Genomic DNA, 27,323 nt, shown 5'->3' with positions numbered 1-27,323 from the left:
GCCCTTTGAAGTTCTTAATTATTACTTGTATCCAGCCTTTTATGGTACACTTAAGGTTAAATTAAATAATTTAAACATACCTTGAAAAGAAATATGAAGACTTTTGCCTATTTTAATTAAATCTCTGAATTTCAGGATTTGAAAATAATAACATATGTTTTGATTTTTTTTCATGGCCGAATGGTAAAATGTTCGCTATATTAAACAACAACAAAAAAAATGGTAGCTTTTTATGGGACTAATCGCTAAGCAGATGCATGTAAATGAGCTATTTTCTATGCATGGCTTCCAAAAGTGCTAATTAAATAGTTGGTATTCAAGGCTATGCTCGCTCATTGTTTAGTGACACACAAATCCAGCGATGTGTGCCAGCAGACATTTTAAGTTGAATGTTTTCTCCTCTACGGCCTTTGTCATGAAATGGTGGCACCATGATGAGAACACTAGTGTAAGCAAAACATTGAAATATGCTTTAATAATGTTTTAACCATGTAGTGACACCAGTCTAGTTTTCTAATGAATTTTTAATTTCTTTTTTCTTATAAGGGTGGTATGAGTTATCGCTGATGCATATTAAATCATATACATGAGTCATTTTCTCCAAATTTGCATAAAATGGCTAAATGCTAATGCACCAAATGGAGCTTACTATATGTGGTACAGCAAATATTCCCTTGAAGATTTTCTGCAATCAATCTCCTGTATTTCATTAGCAACCAGATAAGGTGTGGTCTGCAGAATAAAAAAGAAAAGTGTGTAGCTCATGAACTTACGAGGCTTCAGATGATTTCTACATGGTGATTAGAGTGGATTCTGCAATTAGAATTTATGTAGGTAAAACACACGCGCGTGCTTCTTTTAAAGGCACAGTGCAACAAGAGTTCCGAATACAGCCTTGCAATGCTAAACAATGAAAAGGCACCACTCGGTTATTGTGCTTTTCTATAGCTATAATTAAATGAAAGAAAGCCATACATTAAATCTAGTATCATTTGATTGTGTAACCCTTAGTCAAATTTTATGCCTCAAGATTACAATTTCCCTACTATGTTTATAAAGGAACTTTTAAAAATACCGATAAAGGAACTTTTAAAAATACCGATGGGTGAAATGTTTTTGTTTGCTAACTTTTCCCTTTCTCCTTGTCCAGGAAGGGTGAGGAATTTTCTACACTAATATTTAATGCAGAAACATGATTTCTTCTGTCAACAATATACCCCTCCTGAACTGATATTAAGATCACATGCCACAAAAATCGCATCAGATCGATAGTATTATTGGGCAAACCACAGATATTTCCTTGAAGGATAAACTTGCTGCATACTCTACTCCTCAACCTTTTCGCATCTCTCCATATTTTCACCATCTGGAATATTTTTTAACCTGGTGCAGAAAAAAATGGGGAAGGGGATAGCTATTTAAAAATAAATGTATGCTTTACCCTACAGTTATTTTGAATTAGTCTTGATAAATAATTAAGGAATGCATAATATATTATTTAGATGCCATGGTCTTAAGAATTTGAGTGGTATTTCAAGTACAATTATAGTCATTTATTTATCAGTAGAAAATTTACATAATCACACTTCAAAATCCAGTGGACTGGAGAGATATCAGAAAGACACCCATGAATGTGGTAATGACTCTGAGCATTAGATTAAGTTAATAATGTATTGATGCACATGATATTCTAATATCTACCACTGCAGCATTTGATCACTTAAAATGATAAAAGCATAAATATTTTTCTCTTTGCAAACTGCACTTTACACCAAAGGGCTCTTCAAGGTATGAAATGCAATTGGAAAACTCAAAATTGAATTAATCTCTAATAAAATGGAGCTAGCTAAATTTAACTTAAATAGTGCCATATTTCTGTTTCTATTGGCTAAGAAAATAATTTTGCATTAATCATAATTATTGGTCAACAAAAAACAGTGTCCATATCATATATTTTGAATTGACAATATAGACCTTAAGGCTGAACTCCAGAAAAATGACAGAAATTCAAGTTCTCTCCTTTGTCAGTGAGCACAGCATGCAAATGGAGGGATTACCTATTGGAAAAGTAACTTTCTGCTAACTCAGTCATGCTATGAGTTCTCCCTTAGCAGCCAGTCCATCTGAGACAAATTTAGCAGAAATATATGCAGTATTTGTACTGTGCTGTTTGAATCATTGGAAGCCCATGTCTATCTGCAAACTCAGATTTTAGACTATAATTGAGCATGAGTCTTCAGTATGAAAATCTAAGCTACTCAGCAATTTCTAACCTGATTTGCAGACAGCTAAACTTTTCATTTTTTTATATTAATCTAAGTATCCACAAATTGTCAAGAGCTACTCTATAAGACAATGCAAATACAAATTTATCAATTAATTCCTTCTTCCTTGCTGTCTAGGCATTTTCATTACCAGAAGCACTCAAGAGACATATACAAACTCTAAAGATCAAGACCTATCAAATTATGTTTCTTCCTTTCTTTTCAAACCCACTTGTCATGAATGAGTCATGGCAATAACTTCATATTAAAAGTTACTAAACAGTTTTCAAGCTATTTCACAGATTGTACAACATCCCCAACTTCAGACTCCTGTCAGTCAATGCTAATTTAACTTTGTATATAGATTATATACTTCAAGGATAATTCAGTACATTAGGATAATATATATTGAGCAGCTACTATGTGCTTTCTTTTTTTTTTTTTTTTTCTGGCTGCAGAAACCAGGGATCTAACTAACACCTCCTGCACTGGAAGGCAGAAGTCTTAACCACAGGACTATCAAGGAAGTCTCCAAACTGTGCTTTCTAAAATAAGGCCTAAATTCCATGATTTGAGTTCTTCTCATGCAACAGTTTCAGATACCTTTGTAATTCTCACTGAATTAAAAATAAGAACTAAGTACACTTCTATTATTATTATACAAGAGATGTAGCTCTGACAGGAAGTAAGTCCATGGATTCTGAATTTCAATGATATTAAATCTATTATTGTCTTCAGGAAAGCATTACCTCCGAAGAAATTATAGGAAGTTTATTACAGCAGGTTTGATAAATACATAAATTAATTATATTTGAGATATTTATTCAATGAAAATATTTCTTAATCATACTTGTTAGAAACTGTTCCATTCTAGTAAATCTTACTCATATCTATATCTGTGTGTGTGTGTGTATGAAAGGCGGGGTTATATAAGTACATAGATTTTTTTTTTCTCTGAAAGACAAGGATTTAGAGACATCCTGAACAATATTCTGGAAGTCATTTTTTCATGGACTGATTGAGAAAAAGTGTTTATTAATATTATTTACACACATCCCTTTTCCTAAGAAGCTTATTTACAGGTTTTCACCAATTATTAAAGTGATTAGCATCCATAGTTATTTCCAAATCTCCCACTAGCAATTACGATATGAGGCATAAACATTTTAACTTTGTCAAGTTTGAATTTAAAACTAAACAAGAAACAAAAAAAAACCTCCAAGAACCAGGTTGCAGTTGAAATTCTCCCATAGCTTGTTTTCCCAGGCCAGTTACTATTAAAAGAAACTCTGAGAACATAAGAAATCCGTCAGACAGCTACTTAGTGACACAACCAAATGAATATTGCTCTGTGAGTGTTTTAATAACGCAGCATTTTGGAAGCGTTTTCCCAAGATTATTTCTAATTGGCCCTGTCATAAAGTGGTCGCAAACTGCCTTTACAACAGTAATCCGTTTGAAACCAGTTGTGCAAGCCTATAACAGAAAGCTGTTAATAATACGCTTCGAAATTTACCTGTGAAATACTAAGCTTGACTACTTTTGAAAAAGCAGAACTGAAAGTAAACGGCCTCTGTAATGCACACCCACTGGCAGCAGAAAGGGACCACCTTTGGACTCCCTCACCCTCACCTGAGCTTGCAACAGACACTGATGCACCCATTGGTTAGTGGAATCAAACCTGTTTCAACATATAGGCAAGTGCCCTTCAGTGTCACTTAAGCACAGCCCGTGGGTGTGGCGAGTCCAAATACACCGTGAAGCCTGGGCCCTCATCCGGGTGCTCCTGCCCACCCAGCAACAGGGCCAGGACTGTCCTCAGGGTCCCAGCACGAGTGACCGTCACCAGAAAGGAGGGCAGGAAGGCCCCTCCTCTTTCCCAGCCCCACCCCAGGGCCGAAGAGCCAGACCTGAGCCAGGCGAGGTGGATTTAGTCCCGTTCGAGTTAAGATGGTATCATTAGCTGCGCACAGCGTGACTTCCTACTAATCCTCTCTGCAACTTACAACAAGTTTAAATGTCCATGCATGATGTTATTAACTGGCTTTAGTAAATGCTTAAGACCCAGATCTCTTTTTAAAGTAATCACTGAACAAGTTCTACTGTATCCACCCAACAAGGAGATTAATATTTCCAGCAAATCTGATAGGGGAAGATGCTCTCTGAGTTCGTAATGGGCCATGGGGGTAGAGCTGCAAGTTGATCTCCGGAAGGGTCCAGAGTAGTTTGGGCTCACCAACCCCCTCTCTGGATACACAAAACTTCTTCCCCCAAGATCTTACCCCTTGGGGTGCGGGTGGGGGTATCTTTCCGTTAGCAGCTTTTCACTAGGCTAAAAATTGCGGGGGTGGGGGGTGGGAAACACAATATCTTCATCATTAATATAGATCATACCCAGGAAAGATGCCTGGGCAGAACTAGAGAAACTGAGGGTCAGCAAAAGACAATCACAAGTTGCCTGCTAGCCTGCAGAAAGATGCCTGGGAAGGCGGAGGCCTGCCTACAACAGACCTCCAGGCGTGACTAAACCCCGACGACACCCCCATCCGCAAGTGCAACTCCCCGGATTCCCAAGCAACCGCAGTTTCCAGCTGGCGCAAAGACAGGGCCGAGGTCGTGGGTGAGGGGCTGAAGGACAGACAAATCAAAACACACACACCGGCCCTCGCGGACGCAACTCTACGAGCCAGGCACTGGAACGCTGGCCGCCGCACCCTGGCAGTGGGGACCGGCGTCTGGCGGTCTCCAAACTCTGGAGGGCGGGCTCTGCAATTTGAGCTCGTGCCAACTTTGGAGGCCTCCTAAACCGGCGCCCCCAGCCACAGCGCGCCCCCGGTCGCCCCGCTGCGCGGCAGCCCTGAGCGCGCGCTAGCCCCGGGAGCGCGCGCGCCGGCGCACCAGCTCGGGCAGCTGGGGCAGCCGGTCTCCCGGGAAACACCAATCAGACGCCCGCTTTCAGGCCCTGGCCGCGAGCTGCCGCAGCTGCAGGACTCTGGCTGCTGGCGGTCACCGGGAGGCGTCGTGCTGCCCGGCGGCCGGCCGGCTGCTTTCGTCGCTGCCACTGCCTAGCCCGACCACTTTCGCAGCCAGTCACAGAGTCTGCTGTCTCCCCTGGCGTGTACCGCCCACGCCAAGCACCTAGCGAGGCGGCGGCTAAGCCTGGCTATTTTTAGATCTCAAGGATACGTAGGGCTAGAGCTCGGCTTAAAACCCAGTTCAACCAACCAAGCACAGTGATGTGCTTGTCTTTGAACAGATATGCCTCAGCACTACATTATTTCCCTGAATAAAGTCGATTATCTTCACTTTTTAAAGTCCTACCCTCCTGTGGTCTGGCAGTTGGCTGCAAAGCAGAAGGTCACAGGCTCCCACCTCAAAGATGGTCATCACCTTTCTAAGGAAGTGCACTAAGTCGCAGCCCTGATTTAGGGTGAGCAGATATTCCTTAGCAATCATAGCTGTATACTTTTCGTTTTCATTCACCATCTTTAGAATTAATTCCACAATAAAATTGAACAATTCCCAGGAGGGATGAAATGGATTCTCAAAGCAGATGAGAACAGAGGTTTCTGCTGACTTCTGTACTAGGTTAACTTGTGCTAAGAAACCAGTGAACACAAAACAGGATAACAAGGCCATCCATTAAAATCTGGAGACACTGAAGAACAACCTTACATGCCCCATCGCTGTAGGACCTGTTTAACTGTCTCAAAGTACCAGTGTTAAAAACAATTGACCAAGTATTATGGATGTCTTTTTACTCAGCAACTTCTAAAGGACACCTTGCCTCCTGTTGCCCAATTCACCACCTGCACCCCCAGCACCCTTCCAAGTGCAGCATCATATTATGGTGTGTTTTACTGTAACTAATTAAGGAAAAGCCAAGTCTTAACAAGACAGAGTGGGGAAAGGTTATCAATATTCTTATCAGAATGGCATTTCCAGAGATACAGATCCATAGAAAAAACCAGATATATAATTACACACTCTCTTTAATACATTTTCTAGCCACATTGGAAAAGAAAACCTTTGGCCTCATCTCTCTCCATTTTTAAAAAGACAAATTTCATTGAATTCTAAACTGTCTTGAACTGTTTATATGTAGTCTATGAATAGGAAGAACGTTTATGAACTTGAAATGCACTTATCCTTATCTCGTACTATTTAAGTGGTTTCTTAATTTTCATCAAAGGCTACACAAAATCAAATTAGCATTTCATATTTTTCCAAATAAGAAAATTATTTTAATTTAAAAAATAAACACAGAGCACAAGTAGAAGAAATTTAGTGTTTAAGAAGATTTAAAGAAAGGCCACTTGGGGAAAATAATTCATTTTGACTGTAAATAATGCATTGATCTCATTACTATGCACATTAATGGTAACTGCACTAGGGGGCTGATACTGGTAAGTATATTCATTCATATCCTGCAAGGATATTGCAGAAGTCTTCCCATATATCTTTTTTTTAATCTCTCATTTCCATTCTTGTTGTTGTTTTGGATTTTTCTGTATGGCTGGTTTTATGTTATATCATCTATAGTTCTATTATTGAGTGACTTTTCATTGTTAATTTTCTTGTATAAAGTAGGACAAGGAAAATAAGTTGGTTATATCTTTATATTTACTTTTACAGGTGTCATTTTATCAGCCTATTTCTCAGTATTTCATGAAAGGATTCTAGATGTCAAAACCTGCACTTAACGTTCCTGTTTAGAAATACACAAAATAATACCTTTGACGTCGGCAACTCAGATGTATTATTCAGCAAAACAGCAATTACTCATTGTTTTGCACTTACATGTTAAGAACTATGCGACACTTGGTGACACAATAACAAAATTGCAAAGTCAATTATATTTAAAATAGACATTCTAATAAAACATACACAATCAACTCCTTTTACTCTTTTTGAATTGTTTTGTTTCCTTTTTCTGACTGTTTACAGTCAAATAGATTGTGTGAACCTTAAACCTAAGTATAATAACTGATTCACACACATCTTGAAAAAGAAAAGTTAGAAAATGGGGAGGGGAAGTAGTATAAAAAGAGGTGTATTCCTGAGGGCACCAGATTCCAACTAGGGAGGTTCCAGAATGTCATATATTTTTGGAAATGTACATCTATGATGTTCTTTTGCAATGTCAATCATAGTGGCAAACTTGAAAGAGCAATGTCTGCCAAAATTTAAAGCACCATTTAAGCTAGATCCATACCAATAATTCTCAGCAGAACTAAAGCAATAAAACCCAAGGAGAGTGTCTTCATGTTTAAGAAACCAGAGTTTCAGGTGGGACTAGTTGTTTGTTTCACTCTATTTTAATTGCACCAGAAGCATTTTTGCAACTTGAACTTCCCAGTAATGAATTCCACTTCTGAACCCAGCCTACAGCCTAAATTGAGGTTCCCACCAGAAAATTAAAACGTTTGTCTGGATAAAATAACTTCTAAATGAACTCTCTATTTCTTTTCATTTCTTTTTGTATTTTCTGCAATGTAGCCCCTCGCAATGATATTAGTTCTAGTGTGGGAAAATATTATAATTGAGATCTGGTAAGTTATTTGCAGACTTCAAGTTTTTCTTTACACTGTGCTGACATTTAGTACAGCCCTGGTGAGGAAAACAATACTACCATTCATAGCTCTAGACGTAGATTTCAATCGACTTAAGCGGGCACAATGAAACTTGGTCATTCACTGGTTACCCATATTGTGTTCTCAAATTTTCTCTCAGCAAAAGTATAATGACTCAGTATTGTATGGTTGCATAGACAAGGGCTCGGAACAAGAGACACTAGTTTTGTCTGACGGTGTGAGAAAGTCGTGAAGGGATCTTTTCTTCCAGATGGTGTTAAATTCAGCTGCCTTTTTAACATTGGCCTTGCACAGCAATCTGCTGCTCCCCTTTCACAAAGACTGCGCTTGGTTCCCACTAGTTAACATGCATGCTCACGCAACCTGCAACTTCACTCCAACTGTTTTACAATGCAGTGGTATGCTAAATAAACTTGATCCGGTTTCTGCCAATGTTAAAACTAGCTTTCAAAGAACTACTTAACTGATATTTACACTTCTTTTGACTTAAATGTACATGCCTTTGGAATATTTCAGATTTCAAAGAAATATCACCTTATTATAAGGTCATTGTAGAGATCACCTCGGACACCCTTCAGACCCATGCTCAGATACAGTACCTCTCTTCAACACACACAAATAAAACAAAATGTCAGAAGTTTGATGTGTAATAGAAAAAAGAAAAATTGGGACATGTTGCAGCAAGAGCAGTGGAACAGCAAAAAATAAAATGAAAATAATAACATTGAAATGTATTTTTATTGATCGATAAGTCATGTAACATTAGTATGATACAAAGCAAGTTTGATATGACAATGGCAAACACATAATTATAATATTGTTTATTTTCCTTAGATGTTATATTTAACACATTTACATAAAAGACCAAGATGTAAGCAAAAGCTTCAGTAATTTGACTCCATTGAGTGCTTTCAGTAAACAATAGGTTTCCCCAGCAAACATCTTATTGCCTTAATTGAACCTCCTTGAGAAAGAAAACCACACACTTTGTAATGTAAATGTTAATTGTAGTAGACAATGGTTCTAGGTAAATAGCACCCCTGGACATGAAGTAAATGAAAGGAATACAGGCACTTAACAATGAAAGGTTGTTTGCACAAACAGTGCTTCAAATGTAAATAAACAAGGGTCTTCTCAACGGTCACTACAGTAGTAAAACTTTGGCACGTGTTCAGCAGCCAAATTGAGAATTTACATTAATAAAGTCTCCCAGAGTTTCTAACTGAAACTAACAGTGGTTTCACAGGCTTCACCAGTCTGCAGTCTTATAAGGATTTGAAACTACAAAGGAAAATGTAATGCTTTTGAAGAAAAACTGTATGTTTGGGATTTGGGATTGCTAGTAATCTAGGCCACATGGAAGGTAACAGGTCATTCCAGACATTTTGTAATGCAAGGTTTGTATTTATATTTAAATACCTATAGAAATGTTTGCTTGGTGACACGTGGAAAAATGTAAGGATTTCTCTAAAAGATTACAGGGGGGAACCTCTAAAATGCCAAAGTTTCTCCTGAGCAAAGTCACTTTTTTAGATTAAATGAAAGTGGGTGTTTAGAACACATTTAGCTGGTCCTATATCAGAACAAACTTTTATTGTGTTGTAATTAACACTTCAGGTTGAGGATTTTATAGTTTCACTTCCAGTGCATGCCTACTAGCATAATTAGGCCAAGTTCCTAGATACATAATGTTCAGAGGTAAACAGCCTGATGAAGTGATCATAACATCTGTTATACAGAGATACATATGTTTAAATATAACCCACCCAAAACAAAAGCCAGAAAAGGTGATCCACCAGGCCAAAATGAGGGACTGAGAATTTGACATGAGGGGCAGGAAGTAATGGCACTTTGGGGGGGGGACTGTTTTCTACTAGCTTTCCTTACATATTAAAAATCTCAACCGAAGAAAACAGCCAGACTTAATAATGGCCAGATTAAACAGCGATTATAAAATTAACAGAAACAGACAGTACGCAGCAGCTACAGACCAGTTGGCGCTGCCATTTGGGAGGCTGCAGATGGCTGTGGGTGGGAAATGCCTCTACTTTCTTAAGCGATGGAGATGAGTATGGTGTGTGCACTTGATGTTTTTTTCATACCCCCACCCCCCAACAGGGCTGTCTGTCATAGGCTGCCGGGCCCCGCTTTACCACTTGCCCCCGAGCGTGGGAATCGGAGCGTCCTGCCGTTCACATCTCCCGCATTCCGTTTAGTGGAATCAATTAGGCAAGACAGACCCTCAGATTCCCCACCCCCTTTCCATTTTTGTCAGGTCTATATACGTCCTAATTATTTCAGTTTGGGATGCCAGAGCTGTTTCCTGGATAGACCTGATCATCCTTAAACAAAAAGAGAGGAGGCGCACACGTGGGTTGTGGCGTAAATGTCACTTTCATTTCCAATGCTAGGCGCAGAGTAAGACAGAACATTTTTTTAACACTTTGACAAGAGGGGAGGCGATCTCGTCTCCATCATGTCTTTCTGCTTCAGTAGCTTCCTCAAGGAAACCCTCTTGGAACAGAGAAGCATCTGTCCTTGTATTTTGAATAGAAGAATAAAAATCAGCCTTTGCTTTTTTTTTTTGCATTTTTCCTCCTAGCTTTCTGTACTCAGTATCCTCAGTAGATACAAATTATTAACCTTCCAGCTCTAATTTCATATAATTTGACATACAACCCCAATATATGCAGTTTCCAAGCATAATCTTTAAAATTTTTCAGGGGAGGGGTCTCAGAAGGGAACAGCCTAAGTCTACATATATAGGGAATCATTTACAGACTAGGTACCAGACATCTCTACAACAGCTTTCCAAGAAAAAAAAAAAAAAAAAACCTCCATATGTAAACTTTTGCCTTAAAGTAGGACACACTACATGTGCCCCTTTACTCATTAGCACTATACAAGTCTCCTTTGCAGCTCCAACAACCTCTAGCCAAATATCTCCACCTTTATGTTTTGGCATACGTGTGTCGCTTAATTTCCTCTCATCCCACCTTTCATCATAAGGCAAAAACGAACACAAAAACAAAGTTAGATTCAATAAGTATTCCTGACCTTTCCGGTTTTTACTGTCTCTTGGTTGTCGTTCATTCTCACACGCTCCCCGGCGACCTTGAAGGAGTTTTTACTTTCGGTTATCTAGCTTTATGAAGACCAATACACTCATACAGCTAGATAACCAAAGATAACAACTCGCTTCCCTCACAGCCTCTGTCTTCTTCGGCCCATACTCCAGGTCCGGATCTTTCCGGCAGCACCGAAGAGTAGTCCTCCAGGACACTTTGCCGCGCAAAAGATGCCTCCTTGTATGTAAATATGACCTGGTTTCTGTCTGTGTGTGCAGCTAAAACATCCAAACGAGAGCTGTGGCTTTCAAAGTTTATTCCAAACTTTTTTTTTTTCTCCTTTCAGCAGGTAATCTCCGGCAGCGTTAGCCAACAATTCATCTATCAATATCAGAAAATAAAACCAGCTATTACGGTGCAGAAAGCGGTTACGAGTGAGCAGCAGCATCAGTCCCTTCACAGGCCTCTATTTGCATTGTAAATTGCTTCATTCTCACGCAAGACTCTTTAGCCTCCCTCTATAGAGACGTGTAAAGCCAACGGCAATTTCCAGCGCAGGTTAAGGAGGAAGGAAAAAAAAAATCCCATTCTATAGAAGAAGTGACAGCTGATTCAAGGATCTGCTCCGGATCCTTTGGGGTAGGCACCATGAGGTTTTTTACCAAGCGGTGGCAGCTTGATTGCACATATCTTGTGCGTGTGTGTTTTAGGGGGAAGATCCTCGATTTCACAGGGCTTCTAGGCTGGGGAGAAGATGCCGTCTTGCTGGCGTGCTGCTGCCCCGGGTCTGAAAGAAGGAGAAAAGGGCCATCATTGGAGGGGCTTTCACTGCCAAAATGTGGACCAGCCCGGCAAGGTCAAAGGTTCGAGACCGCGGGAGACCAAGGTAATGATGATGTCATGAGAAATCTCAAGTACACGGTTATTGATATGCATCAGTGATCATCCAACTGCCCCACGTCTGCTGCCCGAGCAGAGGTAGCGGCAGCAAAAGCGGCGGCGGCGGCGGCATTGCCACAGCCCTGTTTTCTCAATCAACAGCTCTTCCGCTAGCACTACCGCCTGCTCCTGGAAAAGCAACCCGCGGCCTTTTACCTCCTCGGTGCTAGTGTAGATCGCTCTAATATCCAAAGACTGGAAGAAATCTCTCTCTAAGGACAGATAAAAGCATTTCAGATCTGGGGAACGTCTTTACCTGCGTTTCTCTTCTGGCAGATTGCATGGGCAGGCAGATGGAAGGCACTTTGCAATTGCTTAAAGCAGGGCCTTGCTTTCTGGGGCTGGGAATCAGATCTGTATTACGCAGTGAGTCCATGTGTGATTACATTGACAATTTGCTCTGGTGGTGTGTTTTTAATGGCTTCACAGCTCAGACATGTTTTGTATCTATGTACCGTGGCGATAGGGCATCATATTTTGTTCTGTAAGTTCAAAGTGAATGCTCTAAGCAAGCCGACTTCATCCTGGATTTTTTTTTTAATAACTCTGTATACAGGGTGTGCCTTAGAACGTAGCACAGGTAAAGAGTGTAGCAATAGTTTCTAATGTTGTACACAACTCTGCTGTAATAAAAATGCTGAGGCTTTGTCTGTGGTTTCAAACATTAATTTTCACACAGAAGGGCAAAATATACTAGTCTTCCTTATGAAATTATTTTTAAAAGGATTGGTACCTCATTAAAAAAACAGGTAGGACACCTGGACCTTAAGAGCATAACTCTATCCCCTTCCCCTTCCCCACCCCCACCCTTCTATCTAGAGAGGAATTTTGTTTAATTAATTAATTAGCCTCATCCTTTTCCTTAGGACTTTTCCAAGTGTGAATATGGCCACTTAAAGACCTCTTCTTCTGTCTTCTCCATAATGGGAGGTCCATGTCTAATGCATCTATGATATGTACATTTCTAATAGTCAGATGTCCCTCAACAGACATTTGTCCACGTAAGATACATATTCACCATGGGTGAACTTTATGGACTGTTATGAGTTATGCTTGGTGGTGTTACTATTCTTTAAATATATGCTACATGTAAACATCATAAATCTTCATATTCATTTCACACATCACTAGTTTATCACAATACTCTCATTTTTATAGGTTTACTATTTTCCCCATCACAAAAACACTTTCATAATTAATATACACTCTCATTAATTCAGTAATTTATTCATTTAAGACATGAGTGTCAATATGGCTATCAAATTATACACAGAGTGCACATATGCAAAGCCTATAGAAAAGACTGACAAGAAAACCAGAATTGCTAAGAAAAGCCCCCAATTAAGAGTTCAGACAACAATATTACACCAATTAAATATGTAAGTTAGTAACACAGATGCCAACTTTCCCCTAGATTTTTTAGTAAGTTCCTTTTTTGGTAAGCATTCTTGTCCTGATTATTTAGAAAAGACTAAGCTATGGAAATTGCTCATCTATTTTCTTTATCAAATTTTGGAACAGGAAGTACAATCAGAAATGGCTGTACTGGGTTATATATAAGACATGCCTGCAAACTAAATCAGAGAAACACACACCCATACAGTTACTATTCCTTCTTAAACTATGAGGCACAACATAAACTGGATAAAAACTGAATACATCACTGAGGCACATGACATTTTTGACATTATGTAAAACCCCAATGAGCTTTACTTCCTTGGAAGATGGAGAGTATTTTGGCCTTGATTTCCAAGACCTAGAAGCAGAATCATTAGTGATTTGGCATGTACTACATAAAGGAAGCATATGATCAGATTACTTCAATTCCTTAAGTCAAAACCCTACCAAATGTCAGTTATTTTTAGAATATCTCTTTGCTTTCTATATGTCTGAGTGGGGGTTGGTGAAAGTAGAGAGATGGAATGCATCTGTGTGTGTATCACCACCAAACTTGTGTGAATTTGCAAATGAATATAACTATGCTGCCACATTTAACAATTAAATGCGTTTTTAGAACCCAAGTAAGTATCACTAAAGCCAAGACACTGAACATCTGAGATGCTTCTACAATTAGAAGCTATAGAATATACTGTCTTAAAACAGCATCTTCTGTGGCAATGCCACATAGTCATATCAACTAACTCCAAGACTGGCCCTTTGCCTGTCACATATATTGTAGCTCATTTCAGAGCGCCCCAAAGTGAATTTATCCAACATGATGATTATGGACAGTCTGTTCACTAGCTAATTAAATATTTTACCTCTCCATCATCTTTCAAGGTATAAAGAAATAAAAAATACATAGCAAGACTTAACACTGAGCACCTGGTTATTCTGAATATTGCCAAGGTTTATCATATTCATTTCAAAAACTGTATTACTATCTAGGATGTGAGAGAAGTTGAAACAATTGTGCTATTCTAAAGATTCCCAGCAATGTCTGCCACACATTGTTATGAGCAACTATTAACACCTACATGTTTTTATTTCAGTTATTTTTGCTTTTCAAAAAGCTATTTAGCTGAGTTACAGAATAGCTTTTTGAAATCTGCATATTGAAGGATATACTGAATTCATATGGCTTGCCTACTCATTCTCTAATAAATTCCCATTAATGACCAGTAGATTGGGACGTGATTGTCATGCTTGTTTTCTAATATTTTTATAGGTCTCCAGATGGCTGAAACATGAATTGAAACATCCTGGTTTTCTTGGGAATAAACAATCTCTGCTTAAGTTAAAAGTGGAAAGTTATGATTTTCCACATATTTAGATCAGAATTATGTTATTCCATAAATGCAAATACATCAGGTTTGCCACTAATACGTAGAACACCTCTCTGAATCCTATTCAGACGTCTGCAGAGTATATAAAGAAATTGGCCTATCACTGAAATCCCTTTTTAATATTGAGTTTGTATGATTCTCATGAATGTAAACCACAGTCCACTAATATAGTCAAGACTACCATTTTCCACATAAAAGCCATTTAATTTATAGTGATCTGTACAGTTCAGGCAAGGTACTTGACTGGCTTACTTTCTAATAAAAGTGTCCTATTATTTCTTCTGTACACTGAGTTTCTTTTTTATTAGCAGTTAAGGTTATATTTGCATTATCCTTAATATATAATATAGACAGGAATACCTATCAAGAGAAAACTGCACATATGGAAACTTATATATTTCTGGAATTGTTTCTATCACAAGAATTGGGAGATATGCAATACACTGCAGGTCTGCCACCCAGTAAATAATACCCTATTTCTATTTTGCACATCACTTTAATTTTATCAAATGTAAAATTTTAAATTACCTTTGGTTGGTTGGATTGTCTATTCATTTTATGCTTCTTTGTAGCCTCATCTGAAAAACAGTCAAGAAAACAAATGATCACAGTTTTATATATACATACACATACATATATAAAATTATGCCTAGATACAGTTTCATTTAAAGTATTGCAATTACCACAATTCCTTAAAATGCCAAGAGATTCCAGAAAACCCCAGTATAATATATCCTGTGCTTCAGCAACCACAGGGTTAAATATGCTAATTTGCATTTAAATGAAGACATGCATGATAATAGCAATGCAAAATATGCAGAATCTGGAGGGGTTTGGGAAATTATTTTTTTTCTTTTATTTTTAGCTTAGAAGAAAGAGGGACTCTTAAGAAACATTTGGGATTTGAACACTGTAACCTGCCATACAAAAGAGGAGGGAAGAGTTCTTCCATGTATGAATTTAAAGATTGGAACAAAGTCATATTTTTTTAATGTTTAAGGCATTGAATTTCCAGGCCTTTCAAACAATGGGAATCCCTGGATAAATATCTAATCCAGTAGAAAGATGCAAATAGTTTACTGTAAGGCCACAGCACGGTGAGGTGTGCATTCATATCTATGGCTCCTGATTGGCTATTTCCTCCAATAAATCAATGAATAATGTAAAACCTGATTGCTGTAAAGTGGTGGATTTTTAAATTCCCTTCCCCCATCCCCCACGACTCAATATTCAAGAAGTCGTACACTCCCCAATATAGGTGCTTTTCTTTTATGATTTTTCTAAAATGCTTATTGTTATTTTGGAGAGTTGGGGTGGGGCTACTGTTTTTGCAAAATGAAAGTACAGCGCTGGTTCAATTATGCTGACTACGGGAGCTCATTTCTCTAGACAGCGCCCTAATTACTGGTGCCAAGGTGGGGAAGGAGTGTGGCTGGCAGAGGTAGGCACCACCGATAGGAGGAAAGGGTATCCGACGCCGCCGTTCTAGGCCCAAGGCAGCCAGAGCGTCCAAAGTGACCCCGGCCGTGGCCGTGACTTGACAGGGCCTCCGGACTAACTTCTGATCAATTCCACTGCTGCCCTGACCCCTCAAGACAGTTCCCCATTCAAATACCGCGGGTACATTTGCAAGAGAAAACGTCTCAGACGCTAATGCAAATACACTGCCCGGGTTCCCACCGCCCTGGGTTCCCGCAGACAATTCCAAGCCCAGGAAGGAAGGTCTCGCCTTCCTCAGCGAGGTCTGGGCTCGGAGCAAACCGCAGAGACCCGGCTTTCGCTCAGACACCAGAAAAGTCAGAAGCTGAAACGCTCCAAGTAACCGCGATGGTTGCATCCTGATGAATCTGAACTTGGGATAACCCTGCAAAGCGGCCTCTCGCTTCCCTAAATCCAAAAGGCCCGAGAGAAACGGGAAGTGGAAATCCACCGGTTCTAGTTAGCCACTGTGCTTAAGTTTCCGCTAGAATCCAATCAGACCCTCTCACTTCATTGCCAGGTAATTGCAACTTTGAGGTGGTTAAAAAAATTATTTAAAACGCGAATCCTGAACCCAGGAACGAAAAAAAAAACATTGCTCTAGGCTTAAGAGGGAAAAGTCCCACTATCGACAACACAAAATTACATACAACATTCCCCTTTCCACGGCGAAAATTTCCTGGCATTCTTCTTCATTGGGGGGGGGGGCCCGCGCGGGGGTGATCAAGCCACTGGATAATTAACAGTCCCGGCTCAGACAACTCACGAGATCAACAGGTTTCGCATCCGAGACACACAATCAATTAGCTAAAGCAAAGCCCCGGACTGGCCCTCGGAGCGGCCCGCAGCGGGGCTCTGCGGGCCCCGACTCGCGGGCGAGGCAAGGAGCGCGGGCTCCGGGCCGCGGCAGGCACGCTGGCCCCGCGCCGCCGGCCGAGTTGCCGCCTGCGGGCCGCCGCGATACTTACTCGCTCTCTTGGCTGCGCCAGGCAGTGTTGCCCCCCAATCCAGCTGGGTAGGAATCGAGGCGCCGGCCAGGAGACAAGATCCAGAGTCACAGGGCAGCCGCAGTACGCAAAGAGGCTCCTTTCGGCGTCTCCAAAAAAAAGAAAAAAAAAATTTTTTTTTTCAGACCATCCCTCTCCTTAGCACATTTAAAACTGCCGCTCAATTCCACACGGTGATTCTTGCTTGATTGCGTCTAAAATAGTTTAAACGGATCTTCCCTCGTGGGGGGGAGAGAGAGAAAGGCGCAAAAGACGAAGAAGGAAAAAAAGCCAACTTTTCCCCCCCACACCAGGCACTTGCTCCCTGAGCCTCGGAGTGGAGAGTGAAGTGGTGTGTGCGAGGCTCGGCAAGTTTTTGGGGGGGCTGTCCAAGGTCTAGTCCAGCCCCCTCTGCCGAGGAGGACGTGCTCTGAAACTCAACCAATTTCCCCACTGCTTTTGTTACTGATGAACTGAAGCCCTATTGTTCATCCATTGCCACGGTCTTTTTCAGTCCCTACACTACGTTCTGCGTTGCCAGAGATAATGAATTTGCACCCAAACCTCTCATAGTCCCCTCCTGACAGACGGAACAAATTAGAAATGTCTCGTCTGAAGGAGGCAATGGCTACATTTTCCTATTGTAGGAAGCAAAGCACACATTTCTTTGGAAACTTCTTTTGCCTTTCCTACCTTTTATTTCCTTCTCTTTTTTTTCTCCAGTTTTTTTCTCCTTCTTTATTTCTTTAGATGCTTCTAAAATGGATAGCCCTGTTTTGTTTTTCCAATGCACCATTTTTACGTAACTTGTATATCTTTTCTATCTTCTTTCCTTCTTTCCTCTCCTTTCTAAAGCCTCCTTTAAAATTTTATTTACAAACTTGGAGAATGACCTTTTGACTTGCAGACTTTTTTTTTTTTTTTTTTTTAAAGAAAGGTCTTTTGGTTCAAGTCCCCCTTCTTTCCTCCTCCCCTCTTTTTGTTGTGGTCCTTAAATGTGTTTGGCTAAAGACAGCAATACATTATAAGGATTTTTATACTTTAAACTTCAAAGCTATTCAAAAGGTACCAGGGACGCTCCATAGGGGTTAGCTATTTGAGGGGGAAGAAAGTGTGTGTGTGTTCTAGGGAAAGAGGCTGAGAGATGTGGGAGGGTGTGGGTGGGAGTGTGCAGGGAGATAAGGGTGGGAGCCTGGAAGGGAAGGTGGGCTTCCTGAGACGCGAGCCGGGATGCTGTCAGGGGTGTAGGCGCGAGAGGGAGGTGCAAGAAGCCGTCTCACCGAGGGCTGCTTGCACCCCTGGGCCTGTTCGCGCGCCCCGGCCGCCCGCAGGCTGAGCGCGGGGGTCTGCGCGCGCGGGTGCCTGTTCCGAGCCTGCGCGCGTGCGACAGCGGGGCGGGAGGTGGGCTGTAAAAATTCAGACGAGTGGCCCGTATGTAAATGTGGCCCAAGGGGGAGCGGGGAGGAGGTAATGAGAACCGCGGGCGCGTAGCCCACCCGGCGGCCCCCAGCTTTCCCGCCAAGTGCAGCCGGAGGACAGACAGCCATGCGTGTCCTTGGCGGGAGGGCCCCCGCCCGCCGCGCGTGCCCGCCCCCGCGCACATGCACACGCTCCCATAGCCGGCGTGGGGCCTGGTGGCCACGAGCATGTCAAGAAAACAAAGCTAGGGCTGCGAGAGGTGGAACGAAGAAACGGCAGCCTCGGCGGCCCAGGGCCGGACTAGGAAGCCGGTTCCGCGGCCTCCGGTGCCGCTCCGGCCTCGCCAGCCCGGAATCCAGGCCCTCCGCCCCCGGCTCCGCACCGCCCCAGCCCCCGCAGAGGCCGAGGACCATTTCTTAGCGGCCTAAGAGAGGGCGGCGGGCAGAGGCGGGGGCGGATGTGCGCCGGGTGGTGCCGGCTGCCCCCCACTGGGAGCGCGGGCACGCACCCGCGGGCGCGCGATGCCGTAGTCTGGAGTCTGAAGGCCTCCCTGCCGCGTAGCCGCGAGCCGCTCCTTCCTCGCGGAGGCCGCCGAGCTCCAAGTGAAAAGTCCACCAGGCTAAATCCCGCAAGACTACTCCCGGGCCTGCGGCCACCGACTCGCTCGCACTTCAAGCTCCCCCCTCCCCAGACAATGTAAGGGCCTGGCCGTACCGAGACAGCCTTCTCTGATCCACACACCACCACCCCGCCCCCTAAAGATGGGCGTCACTCGAACTCCAGCCCCGGAGCGCTGGCCTAGATGGCTCCGAAGATAAGTCCCGGAGGTGGCCGTGGAGAGACGCTGGTCTCTCGCTCTTCTGGCTCACAGCGCCTGCCTCGGTGCTCACCAGCCCAAGCACCTCCCCAAAACACACACACACACACACACACACACACACACAACACGACACTCCCATCACATTATAAAACGCACGCTCCAGGCAAGGCTGTTAATGAAGCCAACACGCTTAATGAGTGCACAGGTAAACAGGTACCGAAACGAGAAGCCCCCACCAGTCGGCTGGGCGATTACCTCTCCCTACTGGAAACACGTGTAGTTTATCGTGTTTTAGGAGTGATTTGCTCTTGTCTGAGGTCTCCCCCTCCTCTTCTTGTGGAAAGAAGCCAAAAAAAACAAAAAAAAAATTCATGTTCCATTGTCAGAATCTTCTTTGTGATAAGCTACCCGAACATTGGTCTAAAAGCCTTGGGGAATTTGATTTGGTCTGTTATCTGTTGGTTTGGGTTTGTTGTTTTGGGGATGTGCTGTTTTTCTGGGGGAAGCAAGAGAACGTGTTGTGTTTGGTGGGGCTGGAGGTGTAGGACCAGAGCCTGCGGTGCGGCCTGAAGGCTGGCGAGGCTGGAAGCCGAGCTGCGGAGAAAGAAGGCGGCCATTCGTCCTCCCCAGGGGTCGACACGCGGGCTCCCCGGGCCCCCTCGGGTCTTGGATCTGCCACCGCCGTGGCCGCCGCCCCGTGCTAGCGGGCTCCGCCGACCGCCGCTCCGTGTTTTCCCCCATCCCGGCTTCACGTTCAAGGTTTAGCTGCGAGGTCACGTCCATTGACGTCAGCTCCCTGTCTCCCTCTACGTCCGGCTACATTTACATACATCAAGGAAATTAGGGCATTAAAAAAATATGCAAATCCTGCGCGAAGAGGAGCCCGTGCATTCCTGGCGCGATCGCCTTTTATTGAAGCTTTTAATTAAAGGGGCCAGTTGGCGAGCCCCTGAAACAACCGCCAAAACCCCCAAAAGAGAAAAATAAACGCTGTAGCCTTCGGGAACGGTTGTTTCGGCTCCTGTTCTGTGGGCGGCTGAGGACCGCCGGCTGCCCGGCTCGGAGAAGAACAGGTTAGAGGAGGCAGCTCCAGCCCATGCATAATCAGGGCTCCGCGGCGCCTCCATTCTTTCCTCCTCCTCCTCCTCCTCCTCCTCCTCCTCCTCCTCTCCTCTCCTCCACCTCTCCTCCTCCTCCCGCTCCTGCTGGTTCCAGCGTGTATTATTTTTAATACTGATGCATATGTAAAGATATATTTGCATTTTTTTAATTCGTGAAAAGTTCAGGTTTATCGTTTTATTGATTCTCTCCCCCACTTTTTTTTTCTTTTTTGGTTATCTTCTGTCTCTCTGTCTCTCTTGTCCCTTTCTGTCTGTCTGTATTTTTTGGCAAGTGTCTGCGGCTTTCTCTTGCTAGATGATATGTACAGTTGCCTTCCTGCTTCTGTTTATTTAAGGCTCCATATATGCACACCTGTCATGTATGTAATGCCAGCTGCATAACCTCCTGGTTTGGTCATAAAAGAAAAGACACCTTTCTTTTTCCCCCCTGACATATCCCCTTGATCGGCTGTACTGCCCATCGCTCAAGGCTCAAAGTTGGATTGTCTAATTAACTTCATATTAGCAAAACAGTTTGGGCCAATGCATTTGAGACAATGTATCTATAAAAGAAAGTAACTCCAAAGATGTCTAAAGAATTCTTGTGCTGATTAACTGAGAGGTATAGCATTCACCGCCCTATTGCTTTCTAGCATTTATTACAAAAAAAAAAAAAAAAAACCTCTTAAAATGTGTAGAAACAGCAACCGACAGCCTTCTGCAAGGAAGACATTTCCAACCATGTTGTATGTTGTACCTTTTCTGTTTCATTCAGAATTTACTGTTTCATTTTTATCTTAATATGAATGGAAACAAGGCATATTACCTTGATCGAAAAACATCCTTAGTTCTTGACTTTGGAATGAAAACAAATAAACAAAACAGTTTACTATATTAAGCCAGTTGATTTGTCCTAAAATATACAGGCCTTGAGTTAGATTTCAAGCAGTGGAAATCTTATTTATAGGGTTGGATTTTTCATTCTGGCAATATGTCTATTCAGCACAATGGCTTCTGAAAAATGTATCTGTATAAAGTCCACTTAAAAATTTTCCCCAAAGCTATCATTTTAAGAAGACTGAATCCATAATTGCATAGCCACAAAGAATAGCAAAAGGCACACATGCAGCTTATTCAATTAAACAAGTCCGAGTACATGCACAGGTAATTAGTTTTCTTATGAATGACTTACCTGCACAGATACTCAGGGTAAAGACTTACCCTCTCCAATGGCTTTCATGTATAAATATTCATATGTGTTTCCACCCATTTTAAACATACAGCTCTACGCTATCTTTCATGTTAGACTATCCAGCGTCCATTTTTAGCACCCTTAATTCTTAAGGTATTTCCAGCCTTACCCCTGGCTGTAGTTTTTCCAAGCCTATACCAAAGTGCTCATATGATATGTCACCCAATAAAAAGTGGTCAGATGGCTACACGTAAAACATTTAAAAACGGAGATGCACTAATCCTTTAGGTTTCTCCTTGCTTTGCCATTTTTAGCAAGATTACCGTTTCCTAAAGTACATTTTCAACACATTTTATGAATAATTGCAGGTATTCCACAACTGGTTGCAGAATTGCCCGTTTCTTGGGGGAGGGGTGAGGGGCACCAGGCTGAGTGAAACAATTCCTCAGGTTAAGTGTCTCTTCGAGTTTGGCTGCAATTCAATCGTGCGCGGCGGTTTGTTCCTACCTGGACTCTGGCACATACCTGCCCGCCTTTATGCAGGGATCAGGACAAACGTATCAGCCACGTCGTAGGGCATACAGTGGCGGTGCATATATTTAGATGGTGGTAGCAAGGAATGTGTGCATGTAGGGATGTCTGTGCATGCATCTGTGTACAGACGTGCGCGTGTGTGTGTGTGTGTGTGCGCGCGCGCGCGCGCGCGCTGTGTGACAAGGGACACAGAGAGGTACATGTCTTATCTCTGATCTTTCCGTAATCTCCTTTTCTGCTTCTAATCTCCCTTATTGGCGCATGGTAGGAACCTGAAGCCTCTGAACCGTCACCGTCACTGCTGTGAGCGCGCTGTGGCTTACCCCAGGGGCCGGCGGCTCGGTGGCTCGCTGGTTCGGTGGATGTCGTGGTGGAGGGTGGGTCGCGCCGCTGCCGCTGCCACCGCGGGTCCGGGTGCTCTGTCCCAGCCCGGCAGCGGAGCGCACGGTGCCAGAGCCCCCTCCCACCCCGCCCTCACCCCCATCCTCCCCTCCTCTCTGCGCCTCCTCTCCTCCCCGCCCGCCCCCCCCCCCCCCCCCCCCACCCCCGCCTGCCCCGTATTACCATATGGAGGCCGAGTCCTGCGAATCACAGCAGCAGCGGGCGGTATTTGAATAAGCCCCGCAACCCGCACAGACCCCTACTCTGCCGCGGGCAGCGTGCCCAGCGCCGAGGGCCAACACTCCGGCCGGTAACCTGTCAGCGGCTGACACCTCCCCAAAGTGCCCCGGGCGCGCGGGAGGGAGGGTGTTGGGCCTCCCACTTGCTACTTTCCTGTTAACTTGGCTGATAGGATCAGACAATAAATAAAGGAGGGGGGAGACAGAGATACACGCGGAAAAATGGGGGGGGGTGTGTGGAGGGGAAGTGGAGAAGGGAGAGGAAAGAGAGGCGTTAGGGGGAAGGGGCGAGAGACAGGAGCTGAGAAAAGGCGGGGAGGGGGGGAGAGCTCAAAGGGTTGAGTGAAAGAGGGAGTAAAATGGGGAGGGAGTGGGGAAACGATGGGAGGGGGAGAGAGGCCCATATATCCGAATTTGGACTTTCCGAGCTAAAAATACCACTTCACTGAACTTCGCAACCTCCAATTAGACACGTGTCTCCCCCTCCCACGTCACCGAATGATTAATTTACCATCTCAATCAGAAATAATTATTTAGAATTGTATAACAGATATAGGATTTAACGAAAGGAGCCAATTTGGCGAAACACAGCACAAGGCATGACATTTAAAGATGATGTTGGCCACCTCACATTAAAATTTTAAGGCTTGCTTTGAAGACTCAGACACTTGCCCAGCCTTGTCTTCTGAGGTGGGGAGAACGAGGCCCAGAGGCAGGAGCAAGATGTTTTCCGAAATGTTTTGGACTTTGAGATTTTTTTCTTTCTTTCTCTTTGGCATTTGATTGTTACGTTTTTTCTTCTACACGAATCGATTGCGTTTACCAAAATAAATTTCAAAATGTAGATAAAGTGTGGGTCTTTTAAATTTTTTACTGCAATATATCCCCACATCTTAACTGAGGATATGATTTTAAACATTGGTTTAAATATATAGCCAGTTCTATTTTTGCATACTAATTCTTTCAATAACTTGACATTCCGAACATAGCGTTTTCAATACGGTTTCCCCCCTCCCTATCTTCAAATCAGAGCAGTGATTTCCCAGTACAAAATAATCATAATCATAATAAAATCTCCAGTCACCTAGAGGATGTACCCATTGTAAATATCCCTCTCGGTATTCGGAAGCCACCCCCCCCCCTCCCTTTTGACACACACACACACACACACACACACACACACACACACACGCTTCTGATTAATAATCTCTCACGCGGCACACGGAGGCCGAAGGCAAGGAGCCGCAGAATGCCGAGGAAGGGCGCAGAATTCTCAACACTTAGAATTTCAATACAGATTTCAAAGACCTGCTAACTGCTAGGTTTCCGAAGGGGAATAATACTTGGCAAGCAATGCTTTCGGAGAAGACGACCACCTCCAAATACTGACTTCTTCCTGGGGCGGGGGAGGGGGGGCGGTCGCGGTTACCCCGCATTTCAGCATACAGACGTGCGTTAGTTAAAGATGGGTATAGGTAGAGAGCTCACGCATGTAGCCAGGCCCAGGTTTCTTTCTTTTTTCTTTTTAAGGCGATAAATGGAAACCAATCCACTCTTTCTGTGGCTGGTTCCCACGAAGCTGGGATTTCAAGCCTCTTGTTTATTTTTAAAGCCAGTGGGGAGACCCAGCTGAAAGCCCGGCCTGGGATTTTCACCAGCGCGGTCCCAGTGCACGTGGAAAGAAGAGAAAGGAGGGAGAGCTGGTGGCTTCGAGCCGCTTCCGTCGGGGCCTCACGTTTCGCCCCCATTGGAGCGCTCTCTTCTTTCTCTCCCCCGAAGGCGCTCCCTGAGGCCGGCCGGTGTCTCTGCGGTCGTGGCCAGGTGAGCGAGCGGAAGGTCCCCGGGAGCGGGGGCGCAGCGGCCCTCTCTCGGGAGCGCTGGTGGGTCTGTGAACCCGCCCGGCGCGGAAGGCGGAGTGGCTCGGGGGTCCAGTGCGGGGCTCCCGGCTCCGGCCAGCAGGGGGACAGCGACACCTACTGGCCGCACGGGCACCGCGTCGGGGCCGTCGGGGCGGCCCTGGGAGGCGGGTACCCGATGGCTTGGACTCCGGAGGCCGAAGGCATCCGCGCCCCAGGCTCGGCCCCGCCCTCGAGGCCTCGCCTGTTCCCCGGGGAAAGTAAAGCCTCCGCTTCTAGAGAATCCTAAGGGGTGAGGGGCGCAGGATGGGCCTGCACCCTCGCGAGGGCACACGCGCCCTTCAGTCGGAAGGTCTTTCGTCTAGGGAACCCAGGGGAACCCGCAGACACAGTTGGCCACTGTCTCCCGGTTTTAGGAGACATCCAGGCGAGGCTTGGAGCCCTGACCTCTCCTGGGGTTCATGACCCAGGGCCTCTTCTCCACCGCCCCGGTTTCAGTGCTGACTCAAGATGGTTATCTTTGCAATTAGGAACCAGAGAGCGTTCATTAGCCTCCATTAAGAAGGGAAACGTACGCGTCAAGGAAACGAACACACGCAGCGGCGGGCTTCAGGCAGGCGGCCCGGGCCAAGCCCGCCTGCTTGCTCGCCAGCTTGGGGGCCCCCCTCCGGCGCATCCTCACCGCTGCCGGCGATGGAGATTTGGTAGCTTTTCTTCACGAATGATCATCTTAATTACACCGGAAGTAAAGGCAAATGGGGGGGGGGGGGGGGGCGGGGATATTTTCAAGACCTCCGGGCAGATGTTAGATAGATACATCCTGCTAAATGGGAATGGAAATGCTTCCAAGCGAATGTTAGCTTCGGTAGGGAAAGGTGGGAGAGGGTGCCAAGGAAAGGCGAGGCCCGAGGAAAACCTAGCCAAGGACGAGGGTGAAAAGAAACCAAATCGGGTATTCCAGATTGCCTTTTTCTCCTTAGTCTTTTTCTGCTCAAGGTAATAGCTATTTCCTCTGTAAAGATGTAGGTGGTCCTACACTGTGTGGAGGAAGGGGCTATCTCAGGCTCTTCTTGTTCCCCAGATACCTCCGTTTCCCGTTTGAGCTCTGAGGCTTACCTGGGCCTGAGTGTGATTCAGGTGTTAACTTCTTAAACAATAAAATATATTCTTTCTCCTAGAAAGATTGGGCTTTTGAACTGATTTGAATCCTTGAGATTTTTTCCATTTAACATACTAGTCATTTAAAATTCCAAAAAAAAAAAAATTTTTTTTAACGGCTCTTCATTTAAAGTTTGAGTTCATCTCGGAAGTTCTTTTCCTTAGCTTTAGATGCTAGTTGAAAATAGGGTGTGAAGTGTTTTGAGGAAAAGGGAAGGAGGGTCTTGTTAGGGCTAAATTTTTGTCTGCATTCTCTACAGTTATAAAAGTTTTGATCATTCTGTTTTGTTTAAATAAAATTGGAATCCCTTAGGGCCCCTATAGTCAAGAGTTTTAGATCAAGATTTCTGCCTTAAAAAAAAAAAATCTAAAATATTCATGGGTGCTGTTCTTCAACTTAGTTTTGCAAATATTTTTCTTTTATAAAAATTTTTCTTCAAGTGTATCTGAACATGTTCTGATAAGGTATGAATTCACATCCCAGAGCAGGCCCTTAGCAGTATGTATGATGTACAAACAAACCCATATTACTAACAATGAATAAAACAGAGCTATATTCTAATGGGATCTCTGTCAATGAATCCTCTACCCCACTGCATATCAAAGTCAACTTTTTCCTGGCACAATGGAAATCTTCATAGAACAGAAGATGATTACAGAAAAATTAAATTATACTAGGCACACAACAAGCAACTGTGAATCAAACCCAGTTCAGAGGTATCTTTGGATACTGAAAGCACCTTGAAAAATGGAGGGGTTGAAAATTTTTCCTTTCTTAAGAAACATTGTTTCTAGAATGTAGCTTTATTTATGACTTGAAAATCTGATCTAGAATGGCTTCTTATTGTTGTCTGATATTCTTTGGTTTCATTAGCTCTAAATAGTGTTGATTTACGAACATAGAAAAATAGAATTTAAGTGTCAAAATAGTAGAATTTGCTATACACCTAATCACCCCTGAAGCATAAGCTTGTTAAATCCTATTTAAAGGACTGTTTATTTTGAACAGAAAATTAGGCCAGTGAAATTGTTTCTTATTCACAAGAAATATGGATGTATGCATATTATGATATTACATGTGGCATTACCATAGCATTACATATATGATGGATATACATAAAAATACATAAGCCATGGATATCCATGAATGTTACAATGGATTGTTACAGTATGTGTGTGTGAAGTAAAGGTAGAGACAAGGCTTCTCATTCTGTTCAGGTCTTCCTTAATATATCTCTCCTTAAATTAGCAAGTAAATTAAGGAATGAAGACAGGCCAAATTGTCTTTAGACTGTGTCTTGCCCCTTTGTCACACATGCCTTCCCTCTGGGCTCACTTTGGAGGGTGTGTGTGTGTGTGTGTGTGTGTATATACTTCCTTTCCTGCTTGTTGAAAAGCAAGAAGGAAGGAAGGGATGCCAGGATGGGATTACTGGTCAGAAAGGCACATCATTGCATGTAAAATGAGATGGAAATATTTGAAATCCTGCTACATGGTTATCTGGGGTG

General features: G+C 43.4%; 1 long non-coding RNA gene across 1 annotated transcript; it reads right to left on the bottom strand.

The window, feature by feature from the left end:
* Positions 1–8,577: 8,577 nt before the first annotated feature.
* On the bottom strand, positions 8,578–17,484 carry LOC102391329. Its single transcript, XR_003111276.3, has 3 exons — positions 17,099–17,484; positions 15,180–15,229; positions 8,578–11,713 (listed from the first exon to the last, which is right to left on the bottom strand). It is a non-coding gene; the product is annotated as an uncharacterized LOC102391329 (long non-coding RNA).
* Positions 17,485–27,323: the final 9,839 nt, after the last annotated feature.

Source organism: Bubalus bubalis, chromosome 9, assembly GCF_019923935.1.
Source record: "Bubalus bubalis isolate 160015118507 breed Murrah chromosome 9, NDDB_SH_1, whole genome shotgun sequence".
Taxonomy (NCBI): Eukaryota; Metazoa; Chordata; class Mammalia; order Artiodactyla; family Bovidae; genus Bubalus; species Bubalus bubalis.
The sequence above is the reverse complement of the archived record's forward strand: the minus strand, read 5'-3'. Positions and strand labels throughout refer to the sequence as shown.